Consider the following 19322-nt stretch of genomic DNA (forward strand, 5'->3'; position numbering starts at 1 on the left):
TTAAGATGCAGATCAAAATATTAAAACACTAATCTATAGAAAATCATTGAGTTTTTAATTAAGATTCAGATCAAAATATTAAAACATTAATCAATAGAAAATCAATGAGTTTTTAATTAAGATAAAGATCTAATTATTAAAACACTAATCAATTGAAAATCATTAAGTTTTTAATTAAGATTCAAATCAAAATATTAAAACACTAATCAATAAAAATTCATTGAGTTTTTAATTAAGATACAGATCAAAATATTAGAACACCAATCAATAGAAAATCATTGAGTTTTTAATTAAGATATAGATTAAAATATTAAAACACTAGCCTATAGAGAATCATTGTGTTCCTAGTTAATATACAGATCAAAATATTAAAACATTAATAAAAAGAAAATCATTGAGTTTCTAGTTAAGATGAGATCAAAATATTAAAACACTAATCAATAGAAAATCATTGAGTTTTTAATTAAGATCCAGATCAAAATATTAGAACACTAATCAATAGAAAATCATTGAATTTTTAATTAAGATACAGATCAAAATATTAGAACACTAATCAATATAAAATCATTGAGTTTTTAATTAAGATACAGATCAAAATATTAAAACACTAATCAATAGAAAATCATTGAGTTTTTAATTAAGATACAGATTAAAATATTAAAACACTAGCCTATAGAAAATCATTGTGTTCCTAGTTAATATACAGATCAAAATATTGAAACATTAGTAAAAAGAAAATCATTGAGTTTCTAGTTGAGATGCATATCAAAATATTAAAACACTAATTTGTAGAAAATCATTGAGTTTTTAATTAAGATTCAAATCAAAATATTAGAACACTAATCAATTGAAAATCATTGAGTTTTTAATTAAGATTCAAATCAAAATATTAGAACACTAATCAATAGAAAATCATTGAGTTTTTAATTGAGATACAGATCAAAATATTAGAACACTAGCCTATAGAAAATCATTGTGTTCCTAGTTAATATACAGATAAAAATATTAAGCATTAATAAAAAAGAAAATCATTGAGTTTTAATTAAAATATAGATCAAAATATTAAAACACTAATCAATAGAAAATCATTGAGTTTTAATTAAGATACAGATCAAAATATAGAACACTAGCCTATAGAAAATCATTGTATTCCTAGTTAATATACAGATCAAAATATTAAAACATTAATAAAAAGAAAATCATTGAGTTTCTAGTTAAGATGCATATCAAAATATTAAAACACTAATTTGTAGAAAATCATTGAGTTTTTAATTAAGATTCAAATCAAAATATTAGAACATTAATAAAAAGAAAATCATTGAATTTGTAGTTAAGATGCAGATCAAAATATTGAAACACTAATCTATAGAAAATCACTGAGTTTCTAGTTAAGATGCAGATCAAAATATTGAAACACTAATCAATAGAAAATCATTGAGTTTCCAGTCAAAATACAAATCAAAAGATACAAATACTTCTTTATACAAAAGGAACGAGATTGTATTGAACATAAACATTAAAACATCAGAACACCGATCTATAGCAAAATAATAGATTTCTTTTCAAGGATGTAGAAGGATAATATTTGAATGGACTTTAAATCGTGATGTAGAATATTAATACTTACAGGGACGTTAGTTCATTTCGTTTAATTATAAATAGTTTCAGAAACAATTATATGGACCTCATATTTAAAAAAATCATTCTATTAATTCAGGTAGAAAATAAAATCGTACAATCGTGAACACTCAAATAAAGTTGATTTTAAAAATCACTTTAGACTAGGGTGAAAATATAAACAGTGAAAATAAGCAAAGTATTATTATAAAATAAAGTGTTACTACACTAGTGAAAATCAGTGAAGTATTATAATAGTCTAAATTTGGTACAGCAGCGACAGTCAGTAAAGTATTATCATGATACAAGCTTTTTACAGCAGTAACAGTCAGTAAAGTGTTACCATGATACAAGCTTTTTACAGCAGTAACAGTCAGTAAAGTGTTACCATGATACAAGCTTTTTACAGCAATGACAATCTGTAAAGTGTTACTGTGATACAAACTTTGTAGAGCAGTGACAGTCAGTAAGGCATTATCATGATTTTTTCTTACACTAAATATAACATTCATCTCATCGTGGGTATTCAGTTGGTATTCTAAACAATATTTGTTATATTTTTATGTTACTTGAAACTACTATTTATACCAAACAATTTCTATAAACATTGCTAATTTTATACATGTCACATCATTTTGACTACTTCTACCAGAACTGGTATAATACTTGATAATGGGAATATTTTAAATGTAATTTAGATGAAATTAATAAGTGCTGTTAGCTATTCAGGTAATAAATTAAGTTGACAATAAGATGGTTTAATTACAGTTGTTACTTGAAATCTTCAGATGATCTTTCCATCGAATTTTAATCCACTTCAAATAATTTAACAGTCTCATTCTTGATTTATTAATTATTAGGTTCACAAAAACGAAACCGAGTAATAACAGTACATGGTTTATAATATTTTGCAAAGAAAAATGTTTCAATGGCAGGTTTTATATACTTAAAAGAAGCAAACTTTCAGTGATGTCGAGAAACCCACTTGTTGAGAAATTTATATGCAAAAACGGCTCGTTTGGGTTGAGAAAATATTTTACATAGAAGAGCGAACAACGTTTCGACCTTCTTCGGTCATCGTCAGGTTCACAAAGAAAGAGGTAACTGACCGGAAGCTGACCACATGTTTGAAAGGGGTTGTGTAACTGTGTGTCGAAATGTAGAGGGCGGTATTAGATGTTTGAATATATAATTTTATTTATTTTATTATATTAATATAGGTATAAAGGCGTTCCTTTATATTGGTTTATTTTGGGTTTAAGTTGTTGTATAAGTAAGGCTTCTTTAATTTTGCGTTTGTTTATGTTTGTTTCTTTATTTAGTATTTGAGTGTTTTCTATGGTTATGTTGTGTTTATTTGACTTGCAGTGTTCGAAAACGTGTGAAGGTGACTTTTTATGTTCTTTGAATCTGGTTTCCATTTTTCTACTTGTTTCTCCAATATAGAAGTCGTGGCAGTTATCACATTGTATTTTATAAATAATGTTGGTGTTGTGTTTGTCAGTGTAGTAAAATGAATAGAAAAACAATGTATCATCTTGTCCTAACACTTTTTACAGTATTGTACTTATTCAGGATTTTACCAAAACAGAAGCTGGTTTGTTGGACACGTTTCTTCTTATGTATAATCGTACAGTTACTGTAAAACACATATACCTTTACCACACCAGAAGCTGGTTTACTGGACAAGTTTGTTCTTATGTCTAACTGTAAATATACTACAAGACACAACTATATTAGTTGATTGGGTTTTACTCATTAAAATACTACAGAACAGTATTGAAGCTTAGCATTAAACGTTATCTACAAATCAAGCAATGACTCCTTCAGTCTGAAAATAATTGAAGAAAACTTCATTTATTCGAGGATACAGAAATAAAAAAATACTCAGCTAAAGTTCATATTTCTGGTTATAGATAATTTACTTACATAATTGATATATATTTATGCTATATATTTTCTGCACATTTTCAATATATACAAGTCTTCTTCAATCTTCATATTAATTAGTATAGTTCACACAACTTCAGTTTCTATAGTAACGCAAAAGATCACAGTGCGTTTATAATAAACAAAGAATAAGACTTTTTTTTAGAATTAAATTGTTAAAGTTATCAAGATGTAGGAAAAAAATCACGTAGTTACCAAATAACGAACGAGAATAACATAAAACTCTCTTAACTAAAGGATGAAAAAAATCACGTAATTAACAAGACACACATTATCAATAACGTGTAGAGAAAAACATTTCAAAATATTAAAACACTAATCTACAGAAAATCACTCAGTTTCTAGTTAAAATGCAGATCAAAATATTAAAACACTAATCAATAAAAATCATTGAGTTTTAATTAAGATTCAGATCAAAATATTAAAACACTAATCAATAGAAAATCATTGAGTTTTTAATTAAGATATAGATCAAAATATTAAAACACTAATCAATAGAAAATCATTGGGTTTTTAATTAAAATACAGATCAAAATATTCGAACACTAGCCTATAGAAAATCATTGTGTTCCTAGTTAATATACAGATCAAAATATTAAAACATTAATACAAAGAAAATCATTGAGTTTCTAGTTAAGATGCAGATCAAAATATTAAAACACTAATCTATAGAAAATCATTGAGTTTTAATTAAGATTCAGATCAAAATATTAAAACATTAATCAATAGAAAATCAATGAGTTTTTAATTAAGATAAAGATCTAATTATTAAAACACTAATCAATTGAAAATCATTAAGTTTTTAATTAAGATTCAAATCAAAATATTAAAACACTAATCAATAAAAATTCATTGAGTTTTTAATTAAGATACAGATCAAAATATTAGAACACCAATCAATAGAAAATCATTGAGTTTTTAATTAAGATATAGATTAAAATATTAAAACACTAGCCTATAGAGAATCATTGTGTTCCTAGTTAATATACAGATCAAAATATTAAAACATTAATAAAAAGAAAATCATTGAGTTTCTAGTTAAGATGAGATCAAAATATTAAAACACTAATCAATAGAAAATCATTGAGTTTTTAATTAAGATCCAGATCAAAATATTAGAACACTAATCAATAGAAAATCATTGAATTTTTAATTAAGATACAGATCAAAATATTAGAACACTAATCAATATAAAATCATTGAGTTTTTAATTAAGATACAGATCAAAATATTAAAACACTAATCAATAGAAAATCATTGAGTTTTTAATTAAGATACAGATTAAAATATTAAAACACTAGCCTATAGAAAATCATTGTGTTCCTAGTTAATATACAGATCAAAATATTGAAACATTAGTAAAAAGAAAATCATTGAGTTTCTAGTTGAGATGCATATCAAAATATTAAAACACTAATTTGTAGAAAATCATTGAGTTTTTAATTAAGATTCAAATCAAAATATTAGAACACTAATCAATTGAAAATCATTGAGTTTTTAATTAAGATTCAAATCAAAATATTAGAACACTAATCAATAGAAAATCATTGAGTTTTTAATTGAGATACAGATCAAAATATTAGAACACTAGCCTATAGAAAATCATTGTGTTCCTAGTTAATATACAGATAAAAATATTAAGCATTAATAAAAAGAAAATCATTGAGTTTTTAATTAAAATATAGATCAAAATATTAAAACACTAATCAATAGAAAATCATTGAGTTTTTAATTAAGATACAGATCAAAATATAGAACACTAGCCTATAGAAAATCATTGTATTCCTAGTTAATATACAGATCAAAATATTAAAACATTAATAAAAAGAAAATCATTGAGTTTCTAGTTAAGATGCATATCAAAATATTAAAACACTAATTTGTAGAAAATCATTGAGTTTTTAATTAAGATTCAAATCAAAATATTAGAACATTAATAAAAAGAAAATCATTGAATTTGTAGTTAAGATGCAGATCAAAATATTGAAACACTAATCTATAGAAAATCACTGAGTTTCTAGTTAAGATGCAGATCAAAATATTGAAACACTAATCAATAGAAAATCATTGAGTTTCCAGTCAAAATACAAATCAAAAGATACAAATACTTCTTTATACAAAAGGAACGAGATTGTATTGAACATAAACATTAAAACATCAGAACACCGATCTATAGCAAAATAATAGATTTCTTTTCAAGGATGTAGAAGGATAATATTTGAATGGACGTTAAATCGTGATGTAGAATATTAATACTTACAGGGACGTTAGTTCATTTCGTTTAATTATAAATAGTTTCAGAAACAATTATATGGACCTCATATTTAAAAAAATCATTCTATTAATTCAGGTAGAAAATAAAATCGTACAATCGTGAACACTCAAATAAAGTTGATTTTAAAAATCACTTTAGACTAGGGTGAAAATATAAACAGTGAAAATAAGCAAAGTATTATTATAAAATAAAGTGTTACTACACTAGTGAAAATCAGTGAAGTATTATAATAGTCTAAATTTGGTACAGCAGCGACAGTCAGTAAAGTATTATCATGATACAAGCTTTTTACAGCAGTAACAGTCAGTAAAGTGTTACCATGATACAAGCTTTTTACAGCAGTAACAGTCAGTAAAGTGTTACCATGATACAAGCTTTTTACAGCAATGACAATCTGTAAAGTGTTACTGTGATACAAACTTTGTAGAGCAGTGACAGTCAGTAAGGCATTATCATGATTTTTCTTACACTAAATATAACATTCATCTCATCGTGGGTATTCAGTTGGTATTCTAAACAATATTTGTTATATTTTTATGTTACTTGAAACTACTATTTATACCAAACAATTTCTATAAACATTGCTAATTTTATACATGTCACATCATTTTGACTACTTCTACCAGAACTGGTATAATACTTGATAATGGGAATATTTTAAATGTAATTTAGATGAAATTAATAAGTGCTGTTAGCTATTCAGGTAATAAATTAAGTTGACAATAAGATGGTTTAATTACAGTTGTTACTTGAAATCTTCAGATGATCTTTCCATCGAATTTTAATCCACTTCAAATAATTTAACAGTCTCATTCTTGATTTATTAATTATTAGGTTCACAAAAACGAAACCGAGTAATAACAGTACATGGTTTATAATATTTTGCAAAGAAAAATGTTTCAATGGCAGGTTTTATATACTTAAAAGAAGCAAACTTTCAGTGATGTCGAGAAACCCACTTGTTGAGAAATTTATATGCAAAAACGGCTCGTTTGGGTTGAGAAAATATTTTACATAGAAGAGCGAACAACGTTTCGACCTTCTTCGGTCATCGTCAGGTTCACAAAGAAAGAGGTAACTGACCGGAAGCTGACCACATGTTTGAAAGGGGTTGTGTAACTGTGTGTCGAAATGTAGAGGGCGGTATTAGATGTTTGAATATATAATTTTATTTATTTTATTATATTAATATAGGTATAAAGGCGTTCCTTTATATTGGTTTATTTTGGGTTTAAGTTGTTGTATAAGTAAGGCTTCTTTAATTTTGCGTTTGTTTATGTTTGTTTCTTTATTTAGTATTTGAGTGTTTTCTATGGTTATGTTGTGTTTATTTGACTTGCAGTGTTCGAAAACGTGTGAAGGTGACTTTTTATGTTCTTTGAATCTGGTTTCCATTTTTCTACTTGTTTCTCCAATATAGAAGTCGTGGCAGTTATCACATTGTATTTTATAAATAATGTTGGTGTTGTGTTTGTCAGTGTAGTTTTTACATAGTATAGACCTTAGTTTTGTGCCTGGTTTTTGAATAAATTTGGTATTAACTGGAATGTCATATTTTGTTACTAATTTTTGCCAAATGTTGGTTATTTGTTTGCTGATGTCAGGAATATATGGTATACAGCAGTATATGGTTTCGTGGTTTTTTTGATTCGTGAGCTGTATTTACTTTAGTTGGTGGTTGATTTTGCTTTTGTCTAGGTGTGTGCGTATAATGTTTTCTACGGTTTGTGGAGGAAACTTATTGATGTTGATGAAGTATTGTTTTATTTTGTCTAATTCATCGTTAATTTTATCTGGTGAGCATAGTTTTATGGCTGTGTTTATTTGGTTTCTTAGTATGTTGAGTTTTTGTTTTGTTTCATGTGCTTAGTCCCAAGGAATGTATAGTCCAGTATGGGTGATTTTTCGGTGGATTTCTGTTTTGAATTGTGTGTCAGTTCTTGTAATTTTGAGGTTAAGAAATGATATTTGATTGCTTTCTTCCTGTTCACGTGTGAAGTTAATGTTGGGATGTATAGAGTTAATGTGATTGAAAAAATTAAGTATGTGTTCTGTAGATTTGAATCCCGCAACCGTGTCATCTACATATCTGTACCAGTATAGTGGTGGATGTAATGCTGTGTTAATTGCTTGTGTTTCAACCTGATACACCAGTTCTAGCCAATATTTTTATGACACAAGTTGAAACACAAGCAATTAACACAGCATTACATCCACCACTATACTGGTACAGATATGTAGATGACACGGTTGCGGGATTCAAATCTACAGAACACATATTTAATTTTTTCAATCACATTAACTCTATACATCCCAACATTAACTTCACATGTGAACAGGAAGAAAGCAATCAAATATCATTTCTTAACCTCAAAATTACAAGAACTGACACACAATTCAAAACAGAAATCCACCGAAAAATCACCCATACTGGACTATACATTCCTTAGGACTAAGCACATGAAACAAAACAAAAACTAAACATACTAAGAAACCAAATAAACACAGCCATAAACCTATACTCACCAAATAAAATTAACGATGAATTAGACAAAATAAAACAATACTTCATCAACATCAATAAGTTTCCTCCACAAACCGTAGAAAACATTATACGCACACACCTAGACAAAAAGCAAAATCAACCACCAACTAAAGTAAATACAGCTCACGAATCAAAACCACGAAACCATATACTGCTGTATACCATATATTCCTGACATCAGCAAACAAATAACCAACATTTGGCAAAATTAGTAACAAAATATGACATTCCAGTTAATACCAAATTTATTCAAAACCAGGCACAAAACTGAGGTCTATACTATGTAAAACTACACTGACAAACACAACACCAACATTATTTATAAAATACAATGTGATAACTGCCACGACTTCTATATTGAGAAACAAGTAGAAAATGGAAACCAGATTCAAAGAACATAAAAGTCACCTTCACACGTTTTCGAACACTGCAAGTCAAATAAACACAACATAACCATAGAAAACACTCAAATACTAAATAAAGAAACAAACATAAACAAACGCAAAATTAAAGAAGCCTTACTTATACAACAACTTAAACCCAAAATAAACCAATATAAAGGAACGCCTTTATACCTATATTAATATAATAAAATAAATAAAATTATATATTCAAACATCTAATACCGCCCTCTACATTTCGACACACAGTTACACAACCCCTTTCAAACATGTGGTCAGCTTCCGGTCAGTTACCTCTTTCTTTGTGAACCTGACGATGACCGAAGAAGGTCGAAACGTTGTTCGCTCTTCTATGTAAAATATTTTCTCAACCCAAACGAGCCGTTTTTGCATATAAAAGAAGCAAACTTTGTTTCCTAGTGCTTACATGTAACTATCTAAGTCATTACTGAGATATTGTTTCATAATGTAAAAATATACTTCCAGAATACGTCGTATTCTTCATGCCTAATGACGTAATTACTTCACAATATTTATCTTTAACCAACACACCTCTGCCTGTTTACCTTTTACTACTAAGTGGTTACTTCCTACTGTTTACCATTAATCTCAACAATTCCCACTGTTTACATTAAATCACATAACACCTTGCTTCCTGTTCTTTGTCATTAATTACAAAAGACATTTCTCCGTACTGTTTACATTTAATTATTTAAAAACAATTACTTTTTATTGTTTACATTTAATTACGTAAAATATTACTTCATACTGTTTGTCAATAATCGTTTAAAACATTACTTCCTACAGTTCATCAAACTATTTCCTATTAATTCCTTTACTAAAATAATACTTTACTTTCCGCTGTTTATCTTTAACTAAACCACGGTCTCGAGAGACAAAAACAGCAGTTACAGTTTATATAGCCTCTAAATTTCGAGGAAGAGTTTTCTAGTTTCCTCATGTTGCTCATTTATATATACTAATGTATGATTTTTGACAGCTTTCTGTGTGATGAAGTTGTTTTCTACGTTTTTGCATTAATAACCCTTCACTTCAAATATCGTTAATTATCTATAAAAACAACAAAGAAAAATCATTTTTTTCCTGGAATATTTACAGCTGAGCTTCTGCTAAGTTTTTATCCCACGAAACAAATCTAATTGTAAGAGATATAGCTACACGTTTCAGCGTATTATTCGTAAGATAAAAACAGCATTACTCACAAATGACAGTAAAATTAGTGGTGTTATGTATATAAAGTAAACACGTACCCTATATTTCACCTTCATTACCGAAAGAAATCTCTTTCTTTTTTTTTTCTTTACTGGCTCTTGTTATTCACTCATAATAATATATGACTCCTTAGAAACCCTTGTTAGTTATCCAGTCATTGTCAATTACATGAGTATCCAAAGTGCTTCACTTTATACAAACTTTTCGCAGTTTGGAAAATATATCATGCTTTGTCTTACTGAAATTAAGAGTTAGAAAGAACTATTGAACATTATACTGCAAAGTAAAGGTGGTTAGGGAGCCACTGTTCATCTCTTTTTTTCGCGAAACATCAGAATATTTCGTATAAGTTTGATGAAATTGACACGTCTTTATCAGCACATGTTAGCAGATGAGGTAATATTTAATTCGCTATCGCTAGAACTTACTATAACTATGTCATATTACAGTTGTATCATTTATTTTAAATACATTGTATTTGATAATGTATTCTTCTATTTTTGTATTAAATAGTTGAACACAAGTTTCCTGTAAATAAACTTTTCAACTGTACATCTTTGGTTTACCTTCCCAACCACTACTGATGAATTGTGAATTCGGAGAAACTAGTTCACTGCTGAGGTAGTAGCAAATAAAAAATAAAAAGATCGGAATTATACGTCATTCATTCATTGTATATTCATGGATTCTTTCTTTTCTTCATATTTTTCTACACATTTTAGTGAGTAATAAAAAACAATAGAAAATTGAAAGCTTTTCTAACTACTGGGACGGAATATAAGACGACTTTGTTATTGTAAACACAACAATACTGGAAGGCCCAAAAGTGTCATCTCTATTTTAAAATCTAATAATTTAATAACTAAAGAAATACAGCCATGCAATTTTCAACATATTCCGTAACAAACCTTTTAAGGCTTAATCCAGCTTTATAAATACATTTTATAACCCAACTCAAACAGTTTTTATTGTCTTGTGTTTTTGTTGTTTTGTTTTACTCCAATTGCACTGCACAACGATTGTTTTGAAAAGTTTTGCTTTCTGAAAAGATTTTGCTGATTGTGACAGGTACCTAGTGGGTATACACAAATATAGTTTTGGTTTTGCTGTTAGGTTCAACATAATTAAAAGTGTTTTGCTCCTGATTTTCGTTTATATTCATTGTCCGGTGCATCGCGATGCAGTCCAACAGTAGTCAGCAAGCATTGACGGATTCCAGTTGCCCTGATATCGTTTTTCCATTGTAGCAATGTCCTGGTGAAACCTTTCACCGTGTTCGTCACTAATAGCACCGAAATTTGCGGGGGAAGAAGTCCAAGTGTGAGTGGAAGATTAAGGTCAATTCTACTGTTCATTGCTAAAAGAGTAGCATAAGAATTGGCGGTGAATGATGATAACTAGCTGCCTTTCCTCTAGTCTTACACTGATAAATTATGGACGGCTAGCTCAGATAGCCCTCATGTAGTTTTGGACGAAATTTAAAACAAACAATTTTCGATAATGTTAATTTTACTTAATTACATTTTTCATAGACTTTCCATGTGTATGTAATTTATTAGGGGTCAAAATTTTGTTACTGTGTCCTTTCTTCTTCTTTTTTTTCTAATTTCAGTTTGTCTGTTTTCTTCCTTTATTTGTGACGAAAATTGTCTCCCAGTTTTAAGCTACTTTCATGCTTGTAAAATATAAAAATAATTCGCAGTTATTTTAGGATATCTCTCTTTCATCGCCCTAAGTAGCACGACGGTATTTTTGCGAACTTACAACTCTAGAAAGTGGGTTTCGATACCCGTGGTGGGCAGAGTACGGATAGCTCTTTGTGGCTTAACAACAAATAAAACTCTCTTTTAGTTCACTTACTTTACTTTTTAATCCTTCTCTTAATGTAAACCTACACAACGGACTCTCTGTACTTTGTCCACCGCGAGAAATCGAACGTCGAGTTTTCGTGTTGTAAGTCCTTGAAATTACCACTGACCCACGTAAAGACTGACTTTCTCTGTACCAGTGCATGTTTATCTCTGTCTTTTATTCCATTTTTCTTCCCCCTCCAATAGCACAGTTACAATTCTGAAGGCTCATAACGTTAAGAATCGGAATTCGATACCTGTGGTGAGTACGGCTAAGATAGCTTATTTTGGAATTTTGGGCTTACTAACAAACAAAAAGTAGGGCCAAAATTCGACATTATTCAATTTTTTATTTTGTTGAAACACATCTTCTCTGCCAATTTCCTTTTAAACTCGTATCAGTCCTTTTCTCTCGGTTGAAGATTTCAATTTCACACGTTTATAAATAATTTTGTCTCATTTTTAGCTTTTATTTCTTTATCCAAGTACAACAACATCTGTCTGTTAGCTCTAATTAGTTTTTCTTTTTTCAAAAGTCCTCCGCAATTTTGAGACACTTTTATATTTCTTTCTATGTAGAAAGATTTGGTTACCATAGTGTCAATACATTCCTGTCTTTCCTTTAAAATCTTTTTTATTTGTTTGAAGTTACGATAATGTTTCTGTCAGTTTTTCTCGTGTGTTAAACGTGTATTTCAGTTTTAATCCCTCCTTTTATTTGTTTTTATTATTACTTTGATTTCAGTTTTAATCTCTCCTTTTATTTGTTTATTATTACTTTGATTTCAGTTTTAATCTCTTTTTTTATTTGTTTATTATTACTTTGATTTCAGTTTTAGTTTGGTTTGGTTTGAAATTGGTGCAAACCTACGCTAGCCGTCCCTAATCTAGACACAACAGACTGTAGGGAAGGCACCTAGTCAACAACATCCACCCCCAACTTTTAGACTACACTTTTGCTAACGAATAGTGGAATTGATCATCACTATATAATGCCCTCACGGTTGAAAGGGTACTAGTACGTTTGGTGTGAAAGAGCTTCGATCCAGCGACCCTCAGCTTGCGAGTCGAGCGCTCTAACCACCTGTCCATACCAGGGTACTTCAGTTTCAGAATCTCTATTTGCAGCTGCATATTAATACTAGCGTTACTGTTTTAGTATCTTCTATTTTCATCTGTATAAAAACAATTCTTGTATTATTGTTCTAGTATCTTCTAGTTTCATCTGCATATAAATAATACTAGCATAAGTGTTCTTATATCTTCTAGTTTCATCTCTATAAAAATAGTACTTGTATTACTGTTCTAGTATCTTTTATTTTCATCTGTATAAAAATAGTACTTGTATTACTGTTCTAGTATCTTCTAGTTTCATCTGCATATAAATAATACTAACATAAGTGTTCTAATATCTTCTAGTTTCATCTCTATAAAAATAGTACTTGTATTACTGTTCTAGTATCTTTTATTTTCATCTGTATAAAAATAGTACTTGTATTACTGTTCTAGTATTTTTTATTTTCATCTGTATATAAATAATATTTGTATTAATGTTTTAGTACATTATATCTTCATGTTCTAGAAGAGACTGGATGAATACATAAGTAGTGAAGGTTAGAAACATAAAAAACATCTTTTATGGACTAAAAAGGTTTTTTTGTCCCATTAAAATTTTATGAAATTTATGAAATCAAGTAAGCAGCGGCACGAATAGAGTTTGATTGTTTTAGCGAAAAGTTACATAGTAAGTCCTCTGTGCTTTATCCACCTTGGAGAATTGAGCCTCAGACGTTAGCATTACAAGTTAGTTAACTTGCCGCTGGCCCGCTGGGAGGCCCACAAATGGAAATAAAAAATATTTAATTGACTTCCAGTGTCACAAGTACTACATAGAAGTAGAAATCTAGTACGATTTGAAACCTTTCCCGTTTCTCGACTTTAATTGTAATCATTACCTTATAGAAATTGCATAGTTTGTCCGTTAGAGATAGTGTGTGTATGCTTTCTTTCAGCAAAGCCCCGTCGGGCTATCTGTTGAGACCACCGAGAAGAATCGAACCCCGTGATTTTAGTGCTGTAAATCCGTAGACCTACCGCTGTACTAGTGGGAGCGTTACACATAGTTTAAACTTTAGTTCCTTAAGTTTTCTGTAGCATTGGTTTAGTAACTTTGAAGTTCGATGTTAAAAATAACTGATTTGTTGAGCAATTTTGCGTTTTTTAATGGTGCTTGAGATAATTTAGAAATTCGTGCAAATAAAAATACAAACACTTATATTTATTTTTAATTTTTTATTATATTAGTGTAATTTTAGTTTATTTTGTAACAAAAACCTTTTAGATTTGTATAGCGCCTTCTAGTGACAATTATATAATCAAAATGAAATTGATTAATAACATACATCACTCAAATTAAAAATAATATTCAGTCATGAGTATTATGCCAGTGACCTTCAAATGTTTATTCATATTTTAGAAAATAGTATTAATGGCTCCAAAGCTTAGTTATCTTAATAAATTAATTAGATAATCCTTCGAATTAATAATGATATAAATTTTATAAGTGTAGTATTTCACTTGGGTAAGGATGAGAGCAAATTATTGAGCCATTTCAGTGTAAAATTTGTTTATATTCTACTTATGCTAAAACTATTTACATAAAATCACCATGATTTGATAGTTTGCTAAGCGAGTACTAAGAGTTTGTTCACCGAAGAAAATTGCACTCCATCTGTAACGCTTGTTAGAAAACTTAGAAAACTCCTTGACTTTTAAAAATGTTTCATTGATCTATACTCCTTAAAATGAATATCCTTTGTTCACATTTCTTTCATCTGGGCTTAGCCTATCCACTGCAGGATGTAGCCTTCTGTTAACTTTTTTTACATTTTGTCCTGTCTTCGATTTTCTCGTCCATAACGATGCTACGTATCTTGTGACGTCATCTCTCATTTGTCTTCCTGTTGATCTCGTAATGCCATCTCTCCATCACACCCTTTACTTCCCTGTTGATCTTGTGATGCCATCTCTCCATCACATCCTTTGCCTTACTCTTGATCTTGTGATACCATCTTTTCCCCACAACCTTTGCCTTTCTGTTGATCTTGTGATGCCATCTCTCCATCACATCCTTTGCCTTCCTGTTGATTTTGTGATGCCATCTCTCCATCATATCCTTTGCCTTCCTGTTGATCTTGTGATGCCATCTCTCCATCACATCCTTTGCCTTCCTGTTGATTTTGTGATGCCACTTCTTCATTATATCCTTTGCCTTCCTGTTGATCTTGTGATGCCATCTCTCCATCACATCCTTTGCCTTCCTGTTGATCTTGTGATGCCATCTCTCCATCACATCCTTTGCCTTCCTGTTGATCTTGTGATGCCGTCTCTCCATCACATCATTTGCCTTCCTGTTGATCTTGTGATGCCATCTCTCTATCATATCCTTTGCCATCCTGTTGATCTTGTGATGCCATCTCTCCATCACATCCTTTGCCTTTCTGTTGACTTTGTGATGCCACTTCTTCATTACATCCTTTGTCTTTCTATTGATTTTGTGATGCCACCTTTCCATCACATCCTTTGTCTTCGTCTTCATCTTTTCCTCATTTCTTGTTTGCCATAGAGTTGTCCATTTACTGTATGTTAATCTTACCATATGTTATGCCCATTCCTATTTGTTCGCACCAATAAATAGGAAAATTTCCTTCTAAAATACATTAAATAAATTATAATCACAAGCGTTGGTTCTATCTTTGTAAACGTATTTAAAAAATTACCTAACCTACTACAGTTACTTTTTATGTGGCTTGTTTGCACAATATGAAGAAATAGTTGTGGTATTTGGGCTATTATAAAACATAACTTCAGACCTTAATTTAAGTTAAGAAGGTCCGTTAATAGCTTTCTCTCTGTTAGTGGTATTTAGTTTGTTAGACTACCTAACACAAGTTTAAAAACAACAGTAAAAACCACAATAGACTCAAGCCTAATGTCTGGATCTTGCTTTATTGATTAAATGATAATCGTTCGGAAGAGTACATTTCTACATCTCTTGTCAGTACCGTTAATAAACAGTAAATGGGTTTTTTTTATTGTTTCTCACATTCACGAGGAAATAGTTTTATTTACAGAGCGTATGTGGTATTATGATGACAGTTTTGACTATTGAATGTGTATAATGTTATCACGATAACAGTCAGTTTGAATATTGAGTATATATATAGTGTTATCATGATGACAGCTAGTTTTGATTATTGAAAATATATAGTGTTATCACGATGACAATTAGTTTCGATTATTGATCAATAAAGGTTAAGGAAAATTACTTTAAATACAGCATGAAACCAGGAAACTATATTTTATCATAAGCTTTATTCAAGGGAGTTGTAATGCTAGTTTTAGAAAGCATTTGTTAACGCAGACTGAAATCAAGACAAACAGAATCAGTTTTTGTAGTTTTGCATTAATAAAACATCAGTACCATTTTCTTAATAAATGCCGATAAGAGAACATTTCTTTCTTTCTTCCTCACTACACATCAGGTCGTATACTTCAACATGTTTATATTCGATAGAAGAGGTGGATATATTAAATTATAGAACAATGTTCGATAACGTTTAATGACTATAATTTTGAATGGTCCCCAAGACAGGTGTAGAATCAGCAATTTCAAAGAATATTTGTTGAATGATTTAAAACTTTCTTAACAATTGTACATTCATCTTCAGTTATTGATTGAATGTTTAACCCATCCACCGACAGAATGTGAATTGTAACGTTAAGTGTCTCTAGAAAATTCAAAGAAAGTTATCCACTCTTCGAGGTTTATTAAAGTTATTTTTATTTGTTTGGAATTTTGTTACAACACTTTCCTGCAGTAGAGTATATCATGTAATCTAGCTGATGTTGTCGTTCGGACCAATTGATTGCACGGCTGGATATTGTAAAAGATGTTGTTCGAACCTATTCATTGTCAAGTTTTATTTTTTAAGAGAATAGTGAATTTTCCATCAACGGTGATAACAGACACATTAGCGGGACTAAGCTTAATATATCATTTATTAAATTATCTCTATTATTGGACGTTTCGGACTAAAAGGAAGCTAAATTAGGCAATAAATTTACATCTCTATACCCGTTCTTCAATGAAGGTTTTTTAATAAAGATAAAGCTAGCGTAGAAAACAAATCGACTTATCCCTGAGACGAGTCAGCTTGGCAGAGGATACGAAGGTAAGACATGAGATTTGGATTAATCCCTTTTGAATAAAATTATAAAAGCACTTGTAATATATGCACCAAAGTCTGCCGACTGATTTTGGTAGACTGATAGGACCAAACGCGTAAAAAAGAATTACACTAGAAATCAAACACGAGTTTCTATCGAAACCGCGAACGACGATTTCAAAATAACTCCCAGTGACAGTGACAAGTTTTGGTTGTGTCCAACTAACTTGTTTAAAAGTGATAAAGTTGATGTCATAAGAAGTTTCAGTAGTCGTTTTAGTTTTTATTTGTTTCTTCCACAAAAAATAGTTTTTCAAAGTGGTTGTTAGTCCAATATAATCACTGTTCACACAGACCTATGTCCTCTATACGAGACCCAGAAGATGTCTATGGAGTGGTTTGAAATATATTCCTGAAATCAAGTTAAAACTCCTAACTGTAGCTTGTGATATAACTTTAAAAATATGCAATATTAATATTATAAAATTTTAAAAATATCTGGACAGTTCCACTTATAACAAAATCAAATTAGCTAAACTGCAAATTGAACGTTACATGGGTCATAGCACCAGTCTTTTGGGCGCCTGAACAACTGGGTCATCACGCAATTCGTCCCCTCAAGTAAATGTTGATAGGTTTATGACTTTACACAATACAAAGTTATTTTTGGTCCAAAATAATGACTCTGTGTAACCAGATAGATTCTGAAATAAATTCGGTAGCTAAAAAACATTTTAGATTAATACGTTACGGTAAAAAAAAGAGTAATTTGACTGTCGCCCCCCAGCGGTATGTCTGCAAATTTACAAAGCTAAAACCAGGTTTCGATACCTATGGTGGGCAAAACATAGATAGCCCATTGTGTAGCTTTGGGCTTAATTATAAACAAACGTTTGATCGTCATAATTATTATTTCTTCACTTTAGGGCCCGGGGTGGCCAGATGGTTAAGGCAATCGACTCGTAATCCGAGGGGCGCGGGTTCGAATCCCCGTCACACCAAACATGCTCGCCCTTTCAGCCGTGAGGGTGTTATATTGTGACAATCAATTCCACTATTCGTTAACAAAAGAGTAACCAAAGACGTCAATTCCAAACAGTGCATGATCTTCGTGAAGCCATCTTAACCACTTGGAATAACATTTCAGCCAGCCTTCTGCAAACGCTTATATCGACCATGCCAAAGCGAATGTTTGCAGTTATTCACAATGACGGCTGTGCAACTAGCTATTAAGACCTCTTGTTGGGCATTTCATACCATGTTTAGGACTTCTTCTTGGTCTTAAACTTTTGACTAGTATTTAGTCTAATTTCATAGTGTTCACATTTTCCCTATTAAATGCTAAAAAAAAGTTTTTATTTTTATTTTCCCTTTCCTTATTTTCATCTTTCGAAGCTCTACTCAAATAAGTGGTTGAGTCTAACAACACAAAATGCATATCTTTTCTTTATGTTCATTGGCCTTAAGATTTTGGCCAGTAGTGTACATAATTACAAAGCAGTCTGATTATCTGTACTCTTCCCACCACAGGTATAGCAACCAGAATTTTAGCGTAACAGGATAACAGACCTGCTTGCCGCTGAGCCAAGGTAGAGCATCTAATTTATATTACATTGTTTGATTACTCGTCAAAAATTGGAATTACGTGTACTCACTTGTTGGTTAAGACCTTACTAGCTATACTATAGCCTCCTACTGCACAATCCGGCAACTCCCACTGATTTTTTTTTTTAGTACATTACCGGCTGAGAAGCAACTCTTGCCGTGTTCGCATCGTTTGGAAGTCGCGATCTGCGACCGACTTTCCCCGTTTAGCCAGTTCAAAGATGGTACATGGTTAACGTAGGTGTTTTCCACTGTTACTTTCATATTAACGTAACATTTACTAGTTGCGACTGCTGTATTTACACAGTAACATCTAAGGAAGGATTTTATTATTTTCGAGTTGAATTCGTTAAATAATAAACCGTCCAATATATTTATCTTCGTCACATGCATAACTTCGGTATTCGACAATCACATTATCATCACCTAAAAAATCTAAGTCATTCCTTGGTAAGGCCCGGCATGGCCAGGTAGTTAAGACACTCGACTCGTAATCTGAAGGTCGAGGGTTCGAATCCCGGTCGCAACAAATATGCTCACCCTTTCAGCCGTGGGGGCGTTATAATGTGACGGTCAATCCCACTATTCGTTGGTAAAAGAGTAGCTCAAGAGTTAGCG

Source organism: Tachypleus tridentatus, chromosome 3, assembly GCF_004210375.1.
Source record: "Tachypleus tridentatus isolate NWPU-2018 chromosome 3, ASM421037v1, whole genome shotgun sequence".
Taxonomy (NCBI): domain Eukaryota; kingdom Metazoa; phylum Arthropoda; class Merostomata; order Xiphosura; family Limulidae; genus Tachypleus; species Tachypleus tridentatus.